Source organism: Panthera uncia, assembly GCF_023721935.1.
Source record: "Panthera uncia isolate 11264 chromosome B3 unlocalized genomic scaffold, Puncia_PCG_1.0 HiC_scaffold_1, whole genome shotgun sequence".
NCBI lineage: Eukaryota > Metazoa > Chordata > Mammalia > Carnivora > Felidae > Panthera > Panthera uncia.
This window is the reverse complement of record NW_026057582.1, coordinates 109,900,138-109,920,104: the sequence shown is the minus strand read 5'-3', so window position 1 is coordinate 109,920,104 and position 19,967 is coordinate 109,900,138. Positions and strand designations below refer to the sequence as shown.

Genomic DNA, 19,967 nt, shown 5'->3' with positions numbered 1-19,967 from the left:
CTGGGTGGTTCAGTCGGTTAAGCGTCCGACTTGAGACTTGAGCTCAGGTCATGATCGCGAGGTCTGTGAGTTCCAGCCCCGTGTCAGGCTCTGTGCTGACAGCTCAGAGCCTGGAGCCTGCTTTGGAGTCTGTGTCTCCCTCTCTCTCTCTCTCTGCCCCCTCCCACTCGCACTCTGTCTCTCTCACTCAAAGATAAATAAACATTAAAACATTAAAAAAAAATCTTGGGGCGCCTGGGTGGCTCAGTCATTTAAGCGTCCAACTCTTAGTTTCGGCTCAGGTCGTGATCTCACAGTTCGTGGAATCGAGCCCCGCATCGGGCTCTGTGCTGACAGCATGGGGGATTCTCTCTTTCCCTCTTTCTCTGCCCTTCCCCTACTCATTCTCTCTCTCTCTCTCAAAATAAATAAATGCACTTTAAAAAAAAAAAAAAGAAAAAACATACTGCTTAATAATAAAAAGAAATGATGTACTGATACATGCTACATCGTCATGAACCTTGAAAACATTATCCTGAGTTAAAGAAGCCAGCCACAGGAGGCTACATATTGCACGATTCCATTTACAGGAAATGTTGGGGGTAAGCAAATCTATAGAGACAAAAAATACATGAGCGGCTGCCAGGGTCAGAAAGGTTGGGAGGGGATAAGGGGAGGTGCAAGATTTCCTCCTGGGGTGACAAAAGTGGTCTCAAATTACACTGTGCTGATGGCTGCCTGCCCAACCCGTGAATGTATTAAAAACCATTTAATTGGAGATGTTAAATCGGTGAGGTGTATGCTATGTGAATTACATCTCAATGAAACTGTTTAAAAAAATACTGCCTAAGGGATTGACACAGGTGGTGGGGATTAAGTGGCGGACATGTGCACCGGGCTTGGCCCGTGCCTGGCACCCGAGCGACACTCATCACCAAGTAGCTCTGCTGGCATTGGTGCAGGAAGAGGTCAAGCGACCCCTGCAATGTGTCGTCCCAGGAAAAAGAGGAGGGTAGAGCCCCCCACCTACAAAAGCACCTCTCCTCGGAAGCTCTTACTACACAGAAGGTCTTAACACTGTCAGATGAACCAACGGTTTCAAAGGTAAACTATAAACAGCATCAGAAAGCCTGGGATGGGAGGTTTGGTTGGGATATAATGGAACTTGGGAAGAAAAACCATGGCCCAGTCTCCCCTCTTCCTGTACCTCCTTCTCAGGGAAAGGCAACAGATGAAGCGAGGTTTCAAGCCATGCCCAGGGGTCCGCTCTAATAAAGCCAGTTTTCCAAAATCATCGGTTTCTCCTTCCGATTTCTTTCTTAACCAGAAAAGGGGTGGAAGTGGGGATGGCGAGATAAATTATAAGGACTTAAGAAAAGGCAGTGATGTGAATCAGAGCCTTCCACTTGCAGGGGAAAATAATTTTAAAAGTTACCACCAGCCCTTTCTGGGGGCTATTAAGAAAGTAAAGCCTCTTAACTGTAATCACCCCTAATTAGCCATCAGCAACTCATGAAATTACTCATGGCATTGAAGACCCTGAAATTCTTGGGTCTCGGCCAGAAGTTACACTGAGATCCACCAGGAAGAAGGCCAACAAGCGTAAATTGGAACAGTTAAAACTCCTCTGAATCCAAGGCATTGTCTTCTTGGCCGGGCAGTGGGTCTGTGTGAAGACAGAGAGTAGGACGAAATCTCTGCCAAGCTCCTAATAATGATCAACTAATCAATAATTATTTACTTATCATGAGACTCAAGAAAAGGATGAGTCAGTGGTCTCCCTTTACAATCTAGCTTAGGTGCATAAGATTCAGGGACTTGGAACTGTCAGAGGAAAGGACAGCGTTGTCTAGAACAACAGGTGAATAGTGTTATACAGAGACGCTGGGCACAAACCAAGCTAGATCAAGAGAAAAATCGCTGTAGAGGGCTGATCAGACATCGGCAAGGAAGATGGGACTTACGGTCTGCCCGTAGTCTACGCAGGTTACAAATGAGCAATCTAGAGTAGCCGGTAAAAAGTGCACACGCTGTAGCCTCAATGACCTAGGTCTGAGACCAGGGGCCTCATTTATTAAGCAGGTGACTTTTGGCATTAACACTTCTGTCTTTCAATTTCCTCGGCTGTCCGGGGTGGGGGGGGGGGGGATACCGCTTGGAACTACCTGTAGGGTTGCTGGGAGTATTAAATATTTATCAAGATGGCGTGAACTGGGTGATAGACACACACATTCGTGCACGCACACGGCACTGTAGGCACGCTCCTCAAGGAACTTAGAGTCTAGGTGTAGAGGACTATACACTTTAAACTGAAACATAAGTATAAAAATAAAATTGTTATAGGGGGTGCCTGGGTGGCTCAGTCGGTTGAGGGTCATGATCTCGTGGTTCACGAGTTCAAGCCCCACGTGGGGCTCCGTGCTGACAGCTCAGAGCCTGGAGCCGGTTTCGGATTCTGTGTCTCCCTCTCTCTCTGCCCCTCCCCTGCTCATGCTCGGTCCCCCCCCCCCACTCTCAAAAATAAACAAACGTTAAAAAAATTGATGAAAATAAAATACAATTCTTACAAGCACCATGAAAGAAAGTCTGAGGTGCCTCAGGAAGTACAGCGGGCAGTGGTCGGAGAAGGTCCCTCTGAGGAACTGACCTTTATGCTGGGGCTTGAAGCAGGCGACAGCCAGGCGTGGACGTCGCAGGAAATGGGAATCACGTGTATACAGGCGTGGGAGGAACCGGAAGGAAGAAGGAAGCAGTGTGGGAGCAATGCAGCAATGGGAGGAGAACATGGGGAGACCCGACCCCCTGTGGGGAGGTAAAAATCCCCTGAATACGGCAAATGAATGGCTGTGGCACGAGGGAAAGAGAAGAGTCACCCATGACTCCCGTCGGATTTCTGGTGGATGGAAGGAGCAAAACCAGGTACCAGGGAGCTTTTCTGGTTTTTTCAGGAAAGGAAGGGCGATGTTGAGGAAAGAAGGTCTGCTGCAAAGCAGTGGTTTCCACAACTGACAAGAAGCCAACCAGAAAAACATCTTAAATATCCAAACAATTTGAAAACAGATTGACAGCCCCTGCTGAGAACCATGGACCCCATCCTCTGGGCATATCTTGCCTTCAGGTATTTGCTGATAATAGAACGAAGCCGTCATGATTAGCCTCTCTTTTTTTTTTTTTTAACGTTTATTTAATTTTTTTTGACACAGAGAGAGAAGGAGAGCACAAGCCGGGGAGAAGCAGAAAGAGAGGGAGACAGAGGATCCGAAGCAGGTTCTGCGCTGGGAGTGGAGAGCAGGATGCGGGGCTCGAACTCACGAACCATGAGATCATGACCTGAGCCGAAGTCGGTCGCTTAACCGACTGAGCCACTAGGCGCCCTACCTGTCATTTTAAAATAGGGCTTTTTTCCTCTTTGCCTCATCTTCTTAGAATTTATATTTTGGGTGTACATCTTATGTGGTCACATAAGTTTTTAACATCTTTAACATTAGTTAAAAAATGATGACCAAACACTATGTGGGAGCTGTACGTGTAGACATTTTTTACCGATGGAGTGTGTGCCATCCAAAAAAAAGTTTCGGAGGCCACTGGTCCAGAATGTTTTTTGACCAACTTCTTAATCAGATTTGACTCATCACTTTTATCTGATCATACGGTTGAGGAGCTTGTTCCAGAGGGACTCTGCCATTTCCTGGTGTTCACCTGTGTTTCCATGATCACTACTGTGTTATGTCAGTTCTGCTTTTCAAACCGCGGGCCGCAACCCCTGTCTGTCAGGAAACAATTCTGTGGGTCAAAACCTGCACTTTTTTAAGTGAAACAGAAAAGAACGAAGGAGAAAGGAAACACTCTGGCGTCTGTTGCACACAGTGTGGGCAGCCATGTCTCGCCGTGGCTCACAGAACAGTTTAAATGCCCTTTTGAAATGCACTGGGAGACCAGAAGGCACGGCAGAGTTCTAACTGGTCAGGGGGAGTAAAATCATGACGACGAGGCAGAGCCACATTGCCCAAGCCCCTGAGAAGCCGCACCGAATTTCGATGAGATGGCTGGGAAAGAGCCATCGTAGGGCGCAGGCAGAGACCTGATGAAAGTGAGGTTTCCCAAAAATTCATTTGGCGGCACTGTGCCGAGCCTGCGGAGCTGAGTAAGCATGCTATCTGTGGGGCTGATTCCGCTTTTTGAGGTTTGCATCTGTGGATTTATAACTTTTCTTGACAGTGACCAAAAAATCCAACGATGTAGCTGCTGTTAGAACATAGGCTCCCTGGGGGAAGCCCAGGGCCTGACTCTCTCTCCTTTCCACAAAGATCCTGCAGGAAGGCTGAACGGTCACCTGATTTGGGTCAGGCTAGAGTCACAGTCCCCATGCACCAGGAGGAAGTGGCACAGGGTTCCGTGCCAGTATGGCGGAGACAGAAAGACAGTTCCAAGCTCAGTATGGCGGAGACAGAAAGAGGAGCCATGACAGACTTAACTCAGGGTGGAAGGTGGCTCCCAACCCCAAAGATGACAGGGGCACTATTTTGCTGCCCTTTACCAACAGGCCCACCTCTGAGCATGTTTCCTGCCCCTTCTCCTCATGGCCTGACCAGAACTCCTGGAAAAACCCACCTGAGTTCCATGGTCCCCGGAAGAAAAGGATCTGCTCAGCCTCCCAAGCGTGGGTTCAGAAAGGCCCACCTTGAGGCCACATCGCCACGACAGGAGCCAGTTCCACCTCCCCATCTTCCCCCCACACTTAGGCTTCTCCCCCTCTGGAACCCCCATGATGTAAAGCGATCACCCAGACAAACAAAAGCCCTACTCCCTGGGCGGTGGAAGGGACTCACCACAAGAATGAGGACCAGACATTTCAGGAGGCAGTTCCAGACCCCAAATCAGCACCCAGGAACGTGTGGTGGGGGCAAGTCACAGAAGCTGCCCTTCCTTTGCGAAAGCCGCCCCCAGAACGTCCTGACAGAACAAGGGCCTCCATGCTGGGCCTATGCTCCGCCCAATCCCGTCTTCCCCAACATCACCAACACTTCTGCTCCACCACCATTTCCGCCAACTTTCTTCTCCCAGAACAGTGGCCGACCCTTTGCGGCGCCCCCTACCTGACATGCAAATTGTCTGTAGACAAAAGTACCGGGCTGTAGGCTCCCAACATCGGTGTCCAACCCCCATCTGTCTTCCATTAACAGTAAAGCAGAAGGAGAGTCAGGAACCGACTTTCACTAAGCACCTGATACGGGACATGATATTTAATCATCACAGCAAAACTGAGGCCACACGGCAGGTAGAGGGTAGGCCAGGGACAAACACAGATCGCCAACACCAGAGTTGGCCCTCTTTTCACTGTTAGACTCACTGCCTCTCACCCAGCAGAGAATCATGCTTAGCTAGCCATTTAGTAATAAACACGTGAATGGACGGATGGATGAATGGATGGATGGATGGATGCTTTCCTAAAGGACTGAAGGTGCCTCGTGGATGTGCTAGGAGGTGAAAGAGGTCAGGACGTGATTGTTCATTGTGCCATGAACATCACCTAGAGCAAAGTCAGCCAGGATGAGCCGTTTTCATACTCTATCGTTTCTGATCATAATAGTCATGAGGCCAAGGATGCCAGCAAACATCTACTCAGTGGCTACCATGTGCCAGATGGCATTCGATATGCTTAACACACATGAACTCATTTTTAGCCTTACGACAACTTGCCATGGGGAAATGGAGGTACGGAGAGGTTAAGTCACTTTTCCAAGCCACCCGGTGAGTAGGTGGGGGAGTCAGGACTCAAAACCAGGCAGCCCGAGCCCAGATTTTATGCACTGAATCGTCATTTGACACTGTCTTCAGAAGAGAGGCACGTGAGTTCCACTTCTCAGAAAACAGAGCCCATGTCTGCTCTCTGCTATTGCTGATGTTCAGTAAGTGGCTACAGGCTGGCCTTGAACCAGAATGGAGGCGCTGACCCACCGCAGGCCTGTGCTGCCTCCACAGAGAGGCCCACCCTCCTAAACCCTCCGGGGGCCGTCATCACTTGCCTGCCCCAGGCAGCAGGGTATTCAGGGCCGGGCCCTGAGGAGCCCCAGGCCAGGTCACATTTCCAGCCTCTTCCAACGGGGTGAAGCCAGCCAGAGGAACATCTCCCTCCCAGCCCTCTGTGCTCCATCCTGTCTCCTAGCCCCTTGCAGAACGTGTCCTTTTTCCTCTGTCATCGTCAAACTCGGCCACGTTATTCATTTCTTCCCATTGAACCTCCATTCTGTAAACTGGCTGGCTTACCCAGAGTGACCTGAAAACCCACAGAATCTGATCTAGGAAAAAAAAAAAATGTTTGAAGAGTCATTGAAACTCCCTGGATACTTCCAAGCAAACACATTACAGCAGGTTTGGTTACTCAGTTAGGAAAACACCTACCTCTCCTTTCTTACCTGGAGAAATTGGTACTCGGCACAGATTAGTTAAGGCTCTCGATACAAATTGCATCATTTTTCATGGTCATTACCATTGATGTGGTTTATATTTGTTTTCGATCCTAAAGAATGTTTCCCAGGTAACTAAGGAAAACGTTCAAGGTCAGAAATATCAGGAAGGCAAGATATTTGAAATAAATGGGCCATTTATTCCTGCTTCTGTATGAAGTCGGTTTTTCAACTTCAAATGGCCTCATACTACAGATCAAAGGCAGAAATGCATCTGGAGTAAGACCCTTTCTTTCCCCAAATGTTACTTAGTCATTTGATTTACAGCACTTGATAAACCTGGTTAAATGTCTTTACTTCTGTGTTAAGTCTCCAGCAGAGCTCCCATCTAGCAATTGTCACAGTGTATCAATGTAATTTGCATTTGTCTTTCAGCCCCCTTAGGTGGGACTACAGAAGAGTAAAGACTCTTCTCAAAGACTTGCTTTTTTTTTTTTTATGTTCCTGAAGCCTAGAACAGGGCCTGGGGCACAGTAGGTGCTCTGTGATGACAGAAAGGATTTACATTCAATCTCACTCAGAGGGCCTCTCTCCAAGCATGATCATACCATGTTTCCAAGGTACTGTTGCCCAGCCCAGCATTTAAACAGTCACTTTGCTTCCACAGTAAATGTTAACACTTTCTGAAATTAACACTCTTGATGACATTCTCTGCCCCCACCCCCACCCCAAAGCCTCCAACATGCGAATAAGCAGCTGTGATGGGCTGCAGGCCACCCTACCAAGGGATCAAAAACACCGAGACACCACACCAATACAGCCTTCCTCCCCACCCTGAGCACTCCATCTCTCCCCAGCACCCCCTGCCAAGAGTAGTTTGTAATCCCTGGGTTGCCATTAATCAAAGGAAACAAGATCAAACTCCCACAGCGGGGCTCTGCAGGGAGCTCAAATCTGTGGGAACCACAGATCTGCTGCCCAGGCCCTCTCCAAGATGATGATCCAGCCCATTTCAAAGACCAATACATTCTCCAGCCCCCTTGGTCAAAACAGGTGGCCCTGGGACTAATGGCAGCTTTGGCTCAGGCTGAGCCAACCTCCTGGTCCACCTCCTTTCTTTCTGATACAAACTCAGGTCCTGCCACCTGCGGATGGCCTCTTGCCACTCCAGCAAGCACCTGCGTACATCTGTGTGCACACGTGCACACACACACACGTGTATTGGCAAAGGAGAGTGTCCCAGATGCACTAACACTAAAAGAACAGATCCACAGAGGGTAAGTACCACATTCATCTACAAAACGGGTCTAGGTAAGACTTCAGGACTGGGAAGAACACAGCTAATGTGGTATTCTTTCAGGAAAAAAGTTATCTATAAAACTAGACACGTGGGGCGCCTGGGTGGCTCAACTGGTTAAGGGTACAACTCTTGATTTCGGCTCAGGTCATGATCTCAGGGTCGTGGGATCAAGCTCTGCATCAGACTCCGCACTGAGCACGGAGCCTGCTTGGGATTCTCTGCCTCCCCCTGCCCTGTCCCCAGCTTGCACCCCTCCTCTCTCTCTCTCAAATTAAGAAAAAAATTATACATGTTTATATATGTTCTTAAGACAATCCTAGGAGGTAGGTATTATTGATATCCCCATTTTACAGAAAAGGAAACTGAGGCTGTAAGCACTGAAACAATATGTCTGCAGTCCCAGAGCTAGTAAGTAAGCAGCATGATCTGAACCCGAGCCACTTGACCACTGGAGTCATGGCTTGTCTTTGCACTACGTTGAACCATCTCTCAGGTCCCCCGGCACGCTACCTCAAACGTACATTTCCAGGAGAGAGGCTCGCAGTCACATTTACCTGGTGCACAGCATGCAGGCTGCGGCATGGGCCCCAGCCGGGGAAGCTGCTGTGCATGAGGTTGTGCTCTGCCCGTTCACTCCACGGCGGCTTTGGCCTTGAGTCCAGGTTATTTCCTCAGTCCCCGCGTGCGTTTGCCTGTCCAGAACACGTCCCGGCCCAGCATGCCTCGGTCACCATAAATCAGCCAGCCACACGCTCTGCCCTCGGTGCTTCTGAACACCAGGGGAAAGGATTTGCCTCTTTTTTGCTTGGCTCTTACGGCTTCTGCATTGACATTTGAATTATGTCATTATTTTTTTACGTGATAGAAATCTAGTCAATGATCTGTAGCAATCGCTGCCGGGCAGCGTGTGCCAAAAGGCTCCATATATCCTTACAGAAAGCGGCAGAAGCCTAGCAATTAGCCTGACTTCCTTTACACAATTCTGTGATGGGCCGGTATTAGGTAAAGCTGAAATCAGGTGCTGTGATTGAAAGATTATGATAATGTGAAACAGACAGCCATCTCATGAACTAGGAAATGTATTCAAGGCAACCAAGAGAAGCAAGTCGTTGGAGTCAAAGGTCACCCAGAGGTCAAGGGGGCAATCAAGGCAGTTGGGTTTAGCAGAATAAAACTGTTAACCATACCCTTTTTCTCTAGCGTCAATGGCCAGGCAAATCTGTTCTCTCCCTGTCACTTCTGTCCGCCTTGTCGACGCTCCCTGTGACCCAAACCAGGACTAGAAAAATATCACCAGTAACCCAGGCCCCACTAATGAGCTGCGTACGCAGGGTAAGGACTCTTACCCTCTGACCTCTCTCATTATTATCTCATGCTCGGGTCTCCAAGGCTCCACATCTCAAGGCCTACCCCTCTCATTCAGACTATTTCCAGTTTCTGCCTGCCGATGACCCACCCAAGATGCATAATAAAAGGAGCCAGCCGCCAGCTCCACACCAGGTCCCCCTCCCACCGAGCCTTCTCATACTTGGGTGGTGATACCACCATCCTTCCCATGAATAAAAGCTCAAAGCTTACCTGGGCTTCCGTGACTTCCCCTCCCGCGTGGCCTAGGCCTGGCCTCTTGCCAACCTTCAAATTTTCGTTCGTATTATCCCTCAGATAAACTTCCTTTCCATTCCATCGTCTACCAGCCTCCCCTCGCTCATCAATGAAATCATTCCAGTTGGCGTTTCTCCCATGTCCCTGTGTACCTTTGTCAAAAATCGGATGGGCGTGTTTCTGGGTTCTCTATTCTGGGCCACTGACCTGTGTGCCTATCCCGCTACACGGACTGGATTCCTACAGCTATAGAGGTCTCGAAACCCGGCAGACCAATTCCTCCTACTTCATTTTTCCTTTTCGCCGATTATTTTCGGAGGTTTGACTATGACGTACCGTGGTACAGACTTCTTTGGGTTTATCCTGTTGGGAATTCACTAGTGCTTCCTGAATCTGTGGGTTTGTACCTTAGCCTAACCTCAGGAAGTTCTAGTTCCTTGAGCATTTTTCAGTCCTACCTTCTTTCTTCCGTCTTAAGATTTCAAAGACATTATTATAGTCCTATAGATCCCTGATGATCTCACCTTGTTTTTTTCCCTCCCCCAGTCTGTTTTCTCTCTGTTGTTCAGATCAGGTAGTTTTTATTGCTACATCTTCAAGTTCACGGATTCTGTCCTCTGTCATCTCTGTTCTGTGGTTCAGCCCATCCTCGTGAGATTTTATTTCAATTGTTATATTTTTAAATTTGAAGACTTTTCATCTGGAGGACCCCGGACGGCTCTGTCAGTTAAGCATCCAACTCTTGGTTTGGGCTCAGGTCATGATCTCATGGTGTGTGAGTTCGAGCCCCACGTCAGGCTCTGCGCTGACAGTGTGGAGCCTGCTTGAGATTCTCTCTCTCCTTCTCTCTGCCCCCTTCCCCCTTCTCAAAAAACAAACAAACATTTTTTTTTTAAGAAAACTTTCATTTGGTTCTTCTTTAGGTCTTCTATTTCTTTTCTGAAACTTTCTATTTTCTTCTCATTTGTCTCAAGCACGTTCAGCACTGCTCGCTGAAGCATTTTATGATGGCTGTTTTAAAAGCTTTGTCAGATAAATCTCACATCTCCGTCACCTCGGCGTTGGCATCAGCTGACTGTCTTTTTTCATTCAGCTGGGGATCTTCCTGGTTCTTGATACAATGAGTAATGTCCAATCACATCCTGGATATTTTAGGCATCGTGTTATGAGGCTCTGGATCTTACTTAAACCTTCCATTTTTGCTGGCTGCCTTTGATATGGCTTCAGCAAGGGAAGGAGGACCCCACCTCATGATGGCCAGGGGTGAGAGGGAAACCCAAATTTGCCACTTGGCCTCCACTGACTTTGGAAGGGAAGGGGGAGCATCATAACTGCTGAGCTCTCCAGCAGGTCCCATAGATACTTCTCTGGCTGGGGAGGTTAGGGATGCCTCACTACCGTGCCTCATCTGGCCTCCATTTGCACCACTGGCAGGAAGGGAAAGGGGATGAATGGCCTCATTACTGCCAGGCGGTGGTAAGAGTCTGGACTCTCCACTAGGCCTCCTCTGACCACCCCAGCGGGGAGGGGGAAGGATGCCTTATTGATGCTGGGTGGGAGTGAAAGTCCAGGCTCCCCACATATCTCAACTGAGAAAAGAGCCCCCAGAAATGGTCTAGGTTGTCACCATTCACTTAGGAATGAAGAATTCGTAACCCCAGAGAGTGTGGGGGAATGTGTTGCTGGAGGTTCTATGGCAAGTTCATGCAAAGTCAGGACTCAACACCCGTGCCCTTGGCCCCAAGATCACTTGTGCATAAACCAAAGAGCTCCTAAAGCACAGGAGGAACACCAGCCCCCAGCCAATGTAATAATGAAAAGTCTTCCTGGCCAAGGGATAGCGGCTGCCTCCTCTTACATCCTGCCAGACCCCAGGCCAGAAAGCACACGTGGTTATGCGCCATTATCCTCTAAACAACACAAACACACGTCTACTCAAGACAGGCCTTCCGTCCAACACACACAGCAAGAGCACACTCGCGAGCCAAGAGCTACAGCATCACGGTCACCTTCGGGGCTGGTGGTCTTCCATCTGGAGAGGACCCTGGCTTTCCTACCGTTGGAACCCTTGAAAGCAAGATACACCCAGGAGCTGCACGGCTCGGAGCGGCCAGCAGGCCAGGCGCCCCCCCTCCTGGCGGGAGAGCTGGGTCTGCACCCAGCTGGAGGCACCTTCCTTGGACCTGGGGCCTCTGGTCTGGCCCCGGCCGGGGATCTCAGCAGAGCACTGCTTATTCTTCTGCAAGGGAAAGCCGGTGACCCGGGAGGGGAAACTGCTTTCTAACAGCCTTTGTTTTTGTTTCCATTGAAAAAAGTTAGTGACTTTACTGCCTGTGGAAAGAACCAAAGTAACAATTTCAAAGAGGCTCAGCATGTTTTGGAGCTGACCAAACACACAGAAAGTTTGGGTGGGGAGGAAAAGAAAAGGAAGCGAGGGAACAAAAGTTTAATCCACATTCACCATGTGCCAGACATACGCCTTGGTGCTCCTTCCATGCCTTCCCCTGGCTTCTACAGTAAAAATTGCAGCCAAAATCAAGTTCCAAAGCCCCTACCATAGGTCATCAGGCTGTTGAGAGTCAGGCAAAATTGCTAGACTCCACAACACCGTACAATAATAAACAATTTCATGGTCCACAACTGGAATCATAAAACAGAATGATATAACAATATTAATAAAGTCATTTGATGCCTAAATTTTGAAAGAGTATGATTAAAATTTTTTAATTCAGAATAACTACTTCAAGAATTATAGGGGCACCTGGGTGGCTCAGTCAGTTAATCATCTGACTTTGGCTCGGGTCATGATCTCTCAGTCCATGAGTTCGAGCCCCACATGGGGCTCTGTGCTGACAGCTCAGCGCCTGGAGGCTGCTTTGGATTCTGTGTCTCCCTTTCTCTGCTCCTCCCCTGCTCGCGTTTTGGATTCTGTGTCTCCCTTTCTCTGCTCCTCCCCTGCTCGCGTTCTGTCTCTCTCTCAAAAATAAATAAACATTAAAAAATTAGAAAAAAAAAAAAGAATTACAAATTGTGTTGAAGTAATTGCTACGTTGGTATCACCCTAGATGGTAAACACCCACAGTCTTTTGATAGAATTTGTGAATTAAGCTCTACACTCTTATGAACACTCAAACTTCTAGGAGTGATTTTGTTAACTATTGGGATATTTTAACATTCACTTTTTATAATTTAAAACAATTTTCAAATACTATAGTCACCTAGGCCAGGGGTCAACAAACTGACCAGTAGGCCAAACCTGCTCACTGCCTGCTTTGTCATGTTTTTAAATAAATTTTTAAAAAAGAAAAAAATTAGGGGCGCCTGGGTGGCTCCGTCGGTTTAGCGTCCGACTTCGGCTCAGGTCATGATCTCGCGGTCCGTGAGTTCGAGCCCCGCGTCGGGCTCTGTGCTGACAGCTCAGAGCCTGGAGCCTGTTTCAGATTCTGTGTCTCCCTCTCTCTCTGCCCCTCCCCTGTTCATGCTCTGTCTCTCCCTGTCTCAAAAATAAATAAAACGTTTAAAAAAAGGAAAAAAAGAAAAAAGTTAGCAGGATTCTATTTTATGACATAAAAATGATATGAAATTCAAACTGCAGTGTCCATAAAAAAAGGTTTTACTAGAACACAGACTTGCCCGCTTGTTTATATATTGTCTGTTGCAGCCCTCATGCTCGAAAGGCAGAGGTGATTTGCGGCAACCAATCACCATCTAGCCTGCAAGGCTGAAATATGAACTCTCTGGCCCTTTAGGGAAAAGAGTTTGCCGACCACTGATCTAGGCACTGTGTCAAATGTTGGTGCCAGATTAAAAACACACGAGGATGATGATGATTAACCACCACCACCACCAGCAAGGCTATGGAGGGAGCCAAAAAACCGTCATGAGATACTCAGTGAGCAATTTACGAGCAAACCCACTGAGCACGACGTTAGAGATAACCGCGACCCACCACGCGAAAAGCGACGTTAAAGCAAAACTACACTTTCTGAGAATTTCTCAAGCACACCGGCACTCTCTTTACCTTCTGTTCTGTGGGAGCAAAGATGGTCCGTTATGAGAGATGGGAATCCTGTGAGGTCTTCAACAATGCAGCCCTGCCATTAAACCCAACAGCCTCCTATTTCCTTCCCTTCCGTCTACACGGTTTCCCCGTTGAGGTGTGAGCACCGTCAAGTCTCTGAGCACCGTCAAGTCTCTGAATTCCCACCAATCGGAGTCTGATGCCCCTCGGCCGGGCCCCCAGCCTTCCTACTGCACAATGCTTACCACACCCATCATTCTCTCCACCCGACCCCTCTCCCCAGGCTGTAAGTACCCCCCAAGGCAGGAACACCATCTTCTTTAAGATGGACAGATGTTCCTGCACTCAGTAAGGCACGTGGGAGGCCCTTCTTTCATTGTAGGGCTGAACAAACACTGTCTCCCCTGACTCCGGTGGCATCTACAGTGGTTCCTGGTCCATTTCACAGGCGGGGGGGGGGGGGGGGGGGGGGGGGGGGGAAAAAATAACAGCAAACTGAACAGTGATTGATGTTGGTAGTACTAGATCTTTTTTAAATGTTTGTTTGTTTTGAGAGAGAGAGAGAGAGAGAGAGAGAGAATGTGAGTAGGGTAGAGGGGCAGAGGGATAGAGAGAATCCCAAGCAGGCTCCATGGGGCCCCGACATGGGGCTAGATCTCAGGACTGTGAGATCATGACCTGAGCCAAAATCAAAACTCTGCTGCTTAATCCGACTGGGCCACCCAGGCGCTCCTAATTTTTTGATTAGGGAAAAACAAGGAACAAACCCAGACCATTAACTAAAATGATGGAAACTGTCATTTATGTCTAAAAATGGGAAGCCTGACAAGGTCAAGAGGAATGTTTACATAAAATCATACTCTGTTAAAAAGACAGATGTGCAAATATCAAGCAGAAAAAAGAATGCTGTAAACAGTTAGTATCCTATGCAGATGTGAGGTGGGGAGGGGAAGAGGAGAGGGAGGAAGGGGAGGGGGGAAGGGATGTTTTGGTAAAGTCACATGTACAGTAAAAGTCAAGTTAAAAGATAACACATTTGTGGAATTATAAATTATACAGTCTTTCTGGGAGGCCAATCAGACCGTATGTATCAAATACCTCTGGAGTATTTATATCTTTTGTCCCCAAAACAGCACTATGCATTAACAAAAGTACAAAAAAAAATGCACAAGAGCAGTTTTATTTATAAATAATATTGAAAAATTGAAACCAACATGTCCCCAAATAAGCAAACATTAATGTTTTTTAATAAGGATTTTTTCTATTATTTTTTAATATTTATTTACTTATTTTGAGAAAAAGAGACAGCATGAGTGTACACGTCGGGGAAAGAGGCAGAGAGAGAGAGAGGGAGAGAGAGAACCCCAAGCAGGCTCCTTGCTGTTAGCCCGGAGCGCGACACGGGGCTCGATCTCACAAACCTTGAAATTATGACCCGCGCCGAAATCAAGAGTCAGACGTTTAACTAGCTGAACCACCCAAGCGCCCCCAAACATTAATGTTTTTAAAAATATTCTGCCACCATTAAGATAACCATGTTTTGGAAGAATATTGAATATTCAGTACCTAGGGGAAATGTTTATGGTTTATTGTTAAGTGAAAAAAGTCTCGAACAAAACAAGATGTTCAGCAAGATACCAATTCTATAAAACTGTGTGTGTGTGTGTGTGTGTGTGTGTGCAGAAAGAGAGACTACAAAGACACACATTAAAAATAATGGTCATCACTGGCTGGGGAATTATGGATAATTTTTATTTTTTTCTGTGTTTTTCCACATTTCCTAACTTTTCTACAATAAACGTATCTTCCCTTTGTAATCAGAAAAAAAAAAAAAAAAAAGCCTTGTATCCAGAAACAAGCAAATCCGCGGTGCTGTCACCAGCATGCACCTGCCACCACAGTCCCCCTGAAGTTAGAAGGGACGCAGCAGACTGTGCAGCCACTAAAATGTCCATGCGGCACCCACACTGGACAGACTATGGCAAAGAGCGCTCCCAAACCCCCCTGCCCGTCTCTCGGGGGGTCGGCCCACTGCACCCACACCACCTCTGCAGGACGGATCCCGACAGACCTCGCCGCAGGCACGAACACCAAGGTGTCTGGAGGAGCGCAGCTGGGCACCCCTGCTACTCCCGGACGCAGGAACCCAGCCAGGCCCGCACCTGCTTCTGCCTCCACCTCTAGGCCCGGCAGGAGCGCTCGCTCCACCTGCCCCTACTTTTAGAATCCTCTCACGTCTGCCCACAGTAAAGACTGAGGGCCCCTTTCTTTGCGCTGCATCTGTTTTGGGACGGCAGCTCCCCCCCTTTTCTAAGCAGAAGAGCCTTCTATTTTATTTTCAAAGTGGGTTACGTGGTGATAAAAAGGAACGAAGCACCGATCTGTGCTTCAAGACGGATGAAAACATTAATCTTAGTGAAAGAAGCGAATCACGGGAGACCACATGTTGTAGGATTCCATTTATCTGAAATGTCCAGGATCCATGGAGACAGAAAGTAGATGAGAGGTTTCCAGGGGCTGCTGGGGAGAAAGGACGGGGAGTGACTTCGAAAGGATATGGAGTTTTTGCAGGTGATGAAAATATTCTGGAATTATATAATGGGTGATGATTGCACAACTCCGTGAATACACTAAAACCACTGAATTGTATACTTTAAAATGGTGAATTTTATGGTATGTGAATGACATCTCAATTTTTAAAAGGTTTTAAGTGGGTTACAGTTAGACTTTTAAGTGGTTACCATCAGACTTTCCAGTGGGTTACGATTAGACTGAGGCACTAACCAGCCCATGAGTTCCCATGACGCTTTGGAGTCAGATGACTGGAAATTCAAACATCACTCTGACACCTACTTGCTGTGCGAGCAGGTGCAAATTCCTTAACCTCTCTGTGCCTTGGTTTTCCAGGCTGTAGAATAGGAATAATCATGTCTAGCTCACACGAATCGTTGAGAGACTGAAATAAATCAACGCAGGCAAATCCCAGGACCTGATACAGAGCTCTGTAAATGGCAGCTCCTTCTCTTTAGCTGGCCGGAAGATTCCTGGAACTTCAAGCAGAATGAAACCTGGGCCTTCGCTAAAACGTCAGTAAAGTCAAGCAGGCCCTGGGCACTTGTCTGTTCTCACAGAGATACAAACGGGCTCGAGGGGCTAGATGTCAGGGCACACCCCGTTATCAGGCTTAAGGCCTGCCTTGTAACCAGCAGTAAACTCCCCATCACAGTCCAAAGCGCCTCATGTCCACGGTCGGGTTTGACCTTCTCTCAACCATTAGATAAGTGTTACTATTATTAGCCTCAATCAAGGATGAGGCAATGGGAGCTGAGAGCAACCAGAAAAGGGGACAGCGCTGTGACTGGCATCCAGATCAGATTGTCTCCGCTGTTCCTAATTTTGCTCGCAAGGCAGCTGCCCTCTTCGTCCTCAGCCGTCAGGTCACGGCAAGGCTGGCCGTGGGCAGAACTGGTGCAGAAGTGGCCGTGCCATGACCGGACCAGGCAGGCATCACTGCCCTGATGCACCACATCCGGCCACCGAGCATGGAGGCAGGGGGCAAGGGGCAGGGCAGTGTAATCCAAAGGGCAGCTGGAGGCCAGAGGGCCAACAGCAAAGGGAGGGGAAAGGAGGATCAGAATTCAAGGCATGTGAGGGTCAAGGGTCAAACAAGCGAGATCAATCAGAGGGTACGTCATCAATTCAGACAAAGCAATTCACCCATTCTCAGAGACCCTGCAGAGTAGCTGCTTGTGCTCTTCCCGGAGAAGGTCTGGTCTCCAGGGTTTAGCCAGAGAAGCGAGAAAAAAACGATGGCACTTCTACAGGTCTAAGGCTGCTGTAAGCACTTCACACTCTCGTGACTCTCACCCAGGGTCTGTATTATTCTCACCCTCATTTCGCAGACGGGAGAACCACAGCACAAAAGGAAGCTAGCTGTCCAGGAACCCACAGCTTAGTGGGGCCAAGGCCTGAACCCAGGGAGCCGGCTCCAGGGGGCGCCCACCCTCAGCACCACGGTGCTCCTGCCCGACCCAGGAAAAGGTGGATCCTACCACTAGAGCTGTGGTCCAGCGGGGCCACACCCCCTCCTCTCTGCCCTGAAATGACATGTGACCCGAGGCACTGCGTTTCAGGAAGAAAGGTCTGTCTGGCAACTACCAATTTGTAACTCGCTGATACGATCGGAAGGTTTCCAAGAAGGAATCAGGTAGAGCGGCCTCCCAGCTGTCCACGCATCCATGTTCGCAAGAAATTAATCTCTCTTGACTGAGCCTCCAAGAAAAATGGTTAAGTCAAAGGCGTGGCTTGTCACCCCGCCCCCCACCCCCCTGGGTGTCTTGTGGCTGCATCCCCGCCATAAATCAAAGGCCGTGCTCCCCTTTCATCAGGTGCCTGCAGATAATTCCCTAGCGATTTCCCTGCTGGGGCTCAGAGGGCCATGGCCTAAAGGGTTAACATCTCATTTCCTCTGTCTTTCAAGCCTTAATCCCCATCCTGAGCTGGGTGCATTCCAAGCCCACCTGGAGCAGGTCACGACGAGCCCCAGCCCACGGCTGGCCCTTCATTTCCCCTGGCAGGAGATTAGATGGGGCGCCCATTAATCACTCATTACTTGGGTCCTCACTGCTGGCCAGCCCTCAGGCAGCCAGCCAGCTGGCTGGGCGGGTGGGGCGGGCCCGCCTGCTGCCCAGCCCAGGTCGAAGGCTGCCCGGTGTCACTAGACAAGACACCACAGCGTCAGCCCGGCTCTCTGTCCTCGGGACCGCGCCCAGGAGGAGAGGGGCCCAGGGAGAGCACTGTGGGGCACCGCATGAGTGAGCGGCTTCTGCCAGGCTCGTTGGAGGGACGTGGAAAGATGGAGGTGAAAAGAGTTGAGCAGGCAGAGGCCGCTCTGCGGGGACAACTAACCATGAGGAGGACACTTGCTCCCTGTCTGGATCTTAGGTTCTTCCTTGAGGATTCTAACAGGAACCCGAGGAGGGAGCGGAGAGGGGAGAGGATGTTGAGTGGATAACTCACTATTATTATTATAATTATTATTATTATTATTACTGCACAGCAGAAGGGGTTCATTCGCTGGATTGGAATAAAAGGTTGCAATATTTGGCCCTTCAGACACAAACCCCTGGACTTGAGGGGGCCTGAAGTTTTATATATACACATATATACTACGTGTATATTTATATATATGTATACAGAATATATATATATAATTTATATATATTATAAAATAATATATATTATTTATATACATTTTTTTTTTCTAGCACACAGTGCCTGCCAAGCCCTGACCGGGTACAGAGAAGGTAAGACAAATAGGATGTAGCCTGGCACTGAGCACCCAGCGCCGGTCCCCCCACCAGCCCCCCCAGGCTTTGGCCATCCCTTTGTCACACGTGGCAGAGACCGAAGAAGGGTGCAAAATAAGGGCTTGTAGAAGAAAAGGGATCTGTCGGTGAGCAGACCCCACTCAAGAGAGGGAGACAGTGGCTGGCACGACACGGTCAGCCCTATCTGGGGAGTCCCAACCCACTTCCTACCCTAGGAAACTTGGGGCTCTGGAACCAACCCACCTGACCCTTCTCCCTCAGCACTGGCTCAGGCCCAGAAATAAATTCACAGTGAGCCTCATGGGGGCTGGGCTTGCACACCTTTGCAGGGAGAGGTGTGGAGCACGCTTCCAGGAGTGAACTCAAGACCCCTTTGACCAAAAGAGGGCTCTCTGCCTGGCCTGGGCCATGACAAACCAGCACTCCCTCCTTAGAGTCAAGGTCAGAGCTCCTGTTAAAAAGGACCATGCGACCTGGGATAAAGCGGCTAATATTATTAACTCACCACCTGTCCCTGGATCCTCATTGTTAAGGCAGCCGAGGGCAGGGGTCCTCAAAGCCAGTCTGTAGAACAATCACTGAGGCAGTCTGACAAATGCCAACTTCCAGGCCCTGCCTCCACTCTGGAATCTGAGCGTCCTCCCAGCAGATCCTCATCCTGATTCAGATGTTCCAAACACAGCCCTTTCAGGAAACAGGGATATAGTGGGAAGAGCACCTGGCTTAGAGTGCTGGGTTCTAAGGTTTAGGTTCAAAACCCAAGTTGTTGACCTAAGGCAGGTAAGCTGGAGTTTTCTACCTTGTAAAATGTGGATTATGCTCTCTCCCTCGCAGGTTGGTGGGAGGATTAAGGCACCAGGCGTAGCACACCCCAGTGCTCACGAACCTCGACCTGAGCATGACAGCATCGGGCCAGCGAGGCTCCGGAAACCGGAGAAGTCAGTTCTGAAGGGCCCCGGAGAGAGAAGAGAGGGCAAAGAGGCCCAGAAATGACGCCCCCAGCGTCAGTCCACGGGTCCTGCAGGAGGAGGGGAGAGGGGTACCGAAAGAGGGCAAGAGGCCGCCCAGAGCTTTCCACTGACGTTCCGCCTCCCCAGCGCCAGCCTGTGGTAGGCCGTAGCTCCTGGCCTAACGCTGCCAATCCGTTATTTTCACAGACAAGAGTCCATACGGACGCGAGAAACCTTTGCATCCACACCTACGTACATAAATACCACAGTTCTGCACGCACAGAAAAAGATAAAAGGTGGGAGAAGTAGAGACAAGAGGACAAAGAAGGCAAAGTGGGACTGGAAGGTCCAACCCGGTTGCATTTCCAAGTCACCCGG

The 19,967-nt window shown here is 48.9% G+C and overlaps 1 protein-coding gene across 1 annotated transcript in view; it reads right to left on the bottom strand.

Moving 5' to 3' along the window:
* Window positions 1-19,967, bottom strand: part of THSD4 (thrombospondin type 1 domain containing 4) — a 568,037-nt gene that overhangs the window by 544,891 nt on the left and 3,179 nt on the right. The window lies entirely within an intron of this gene.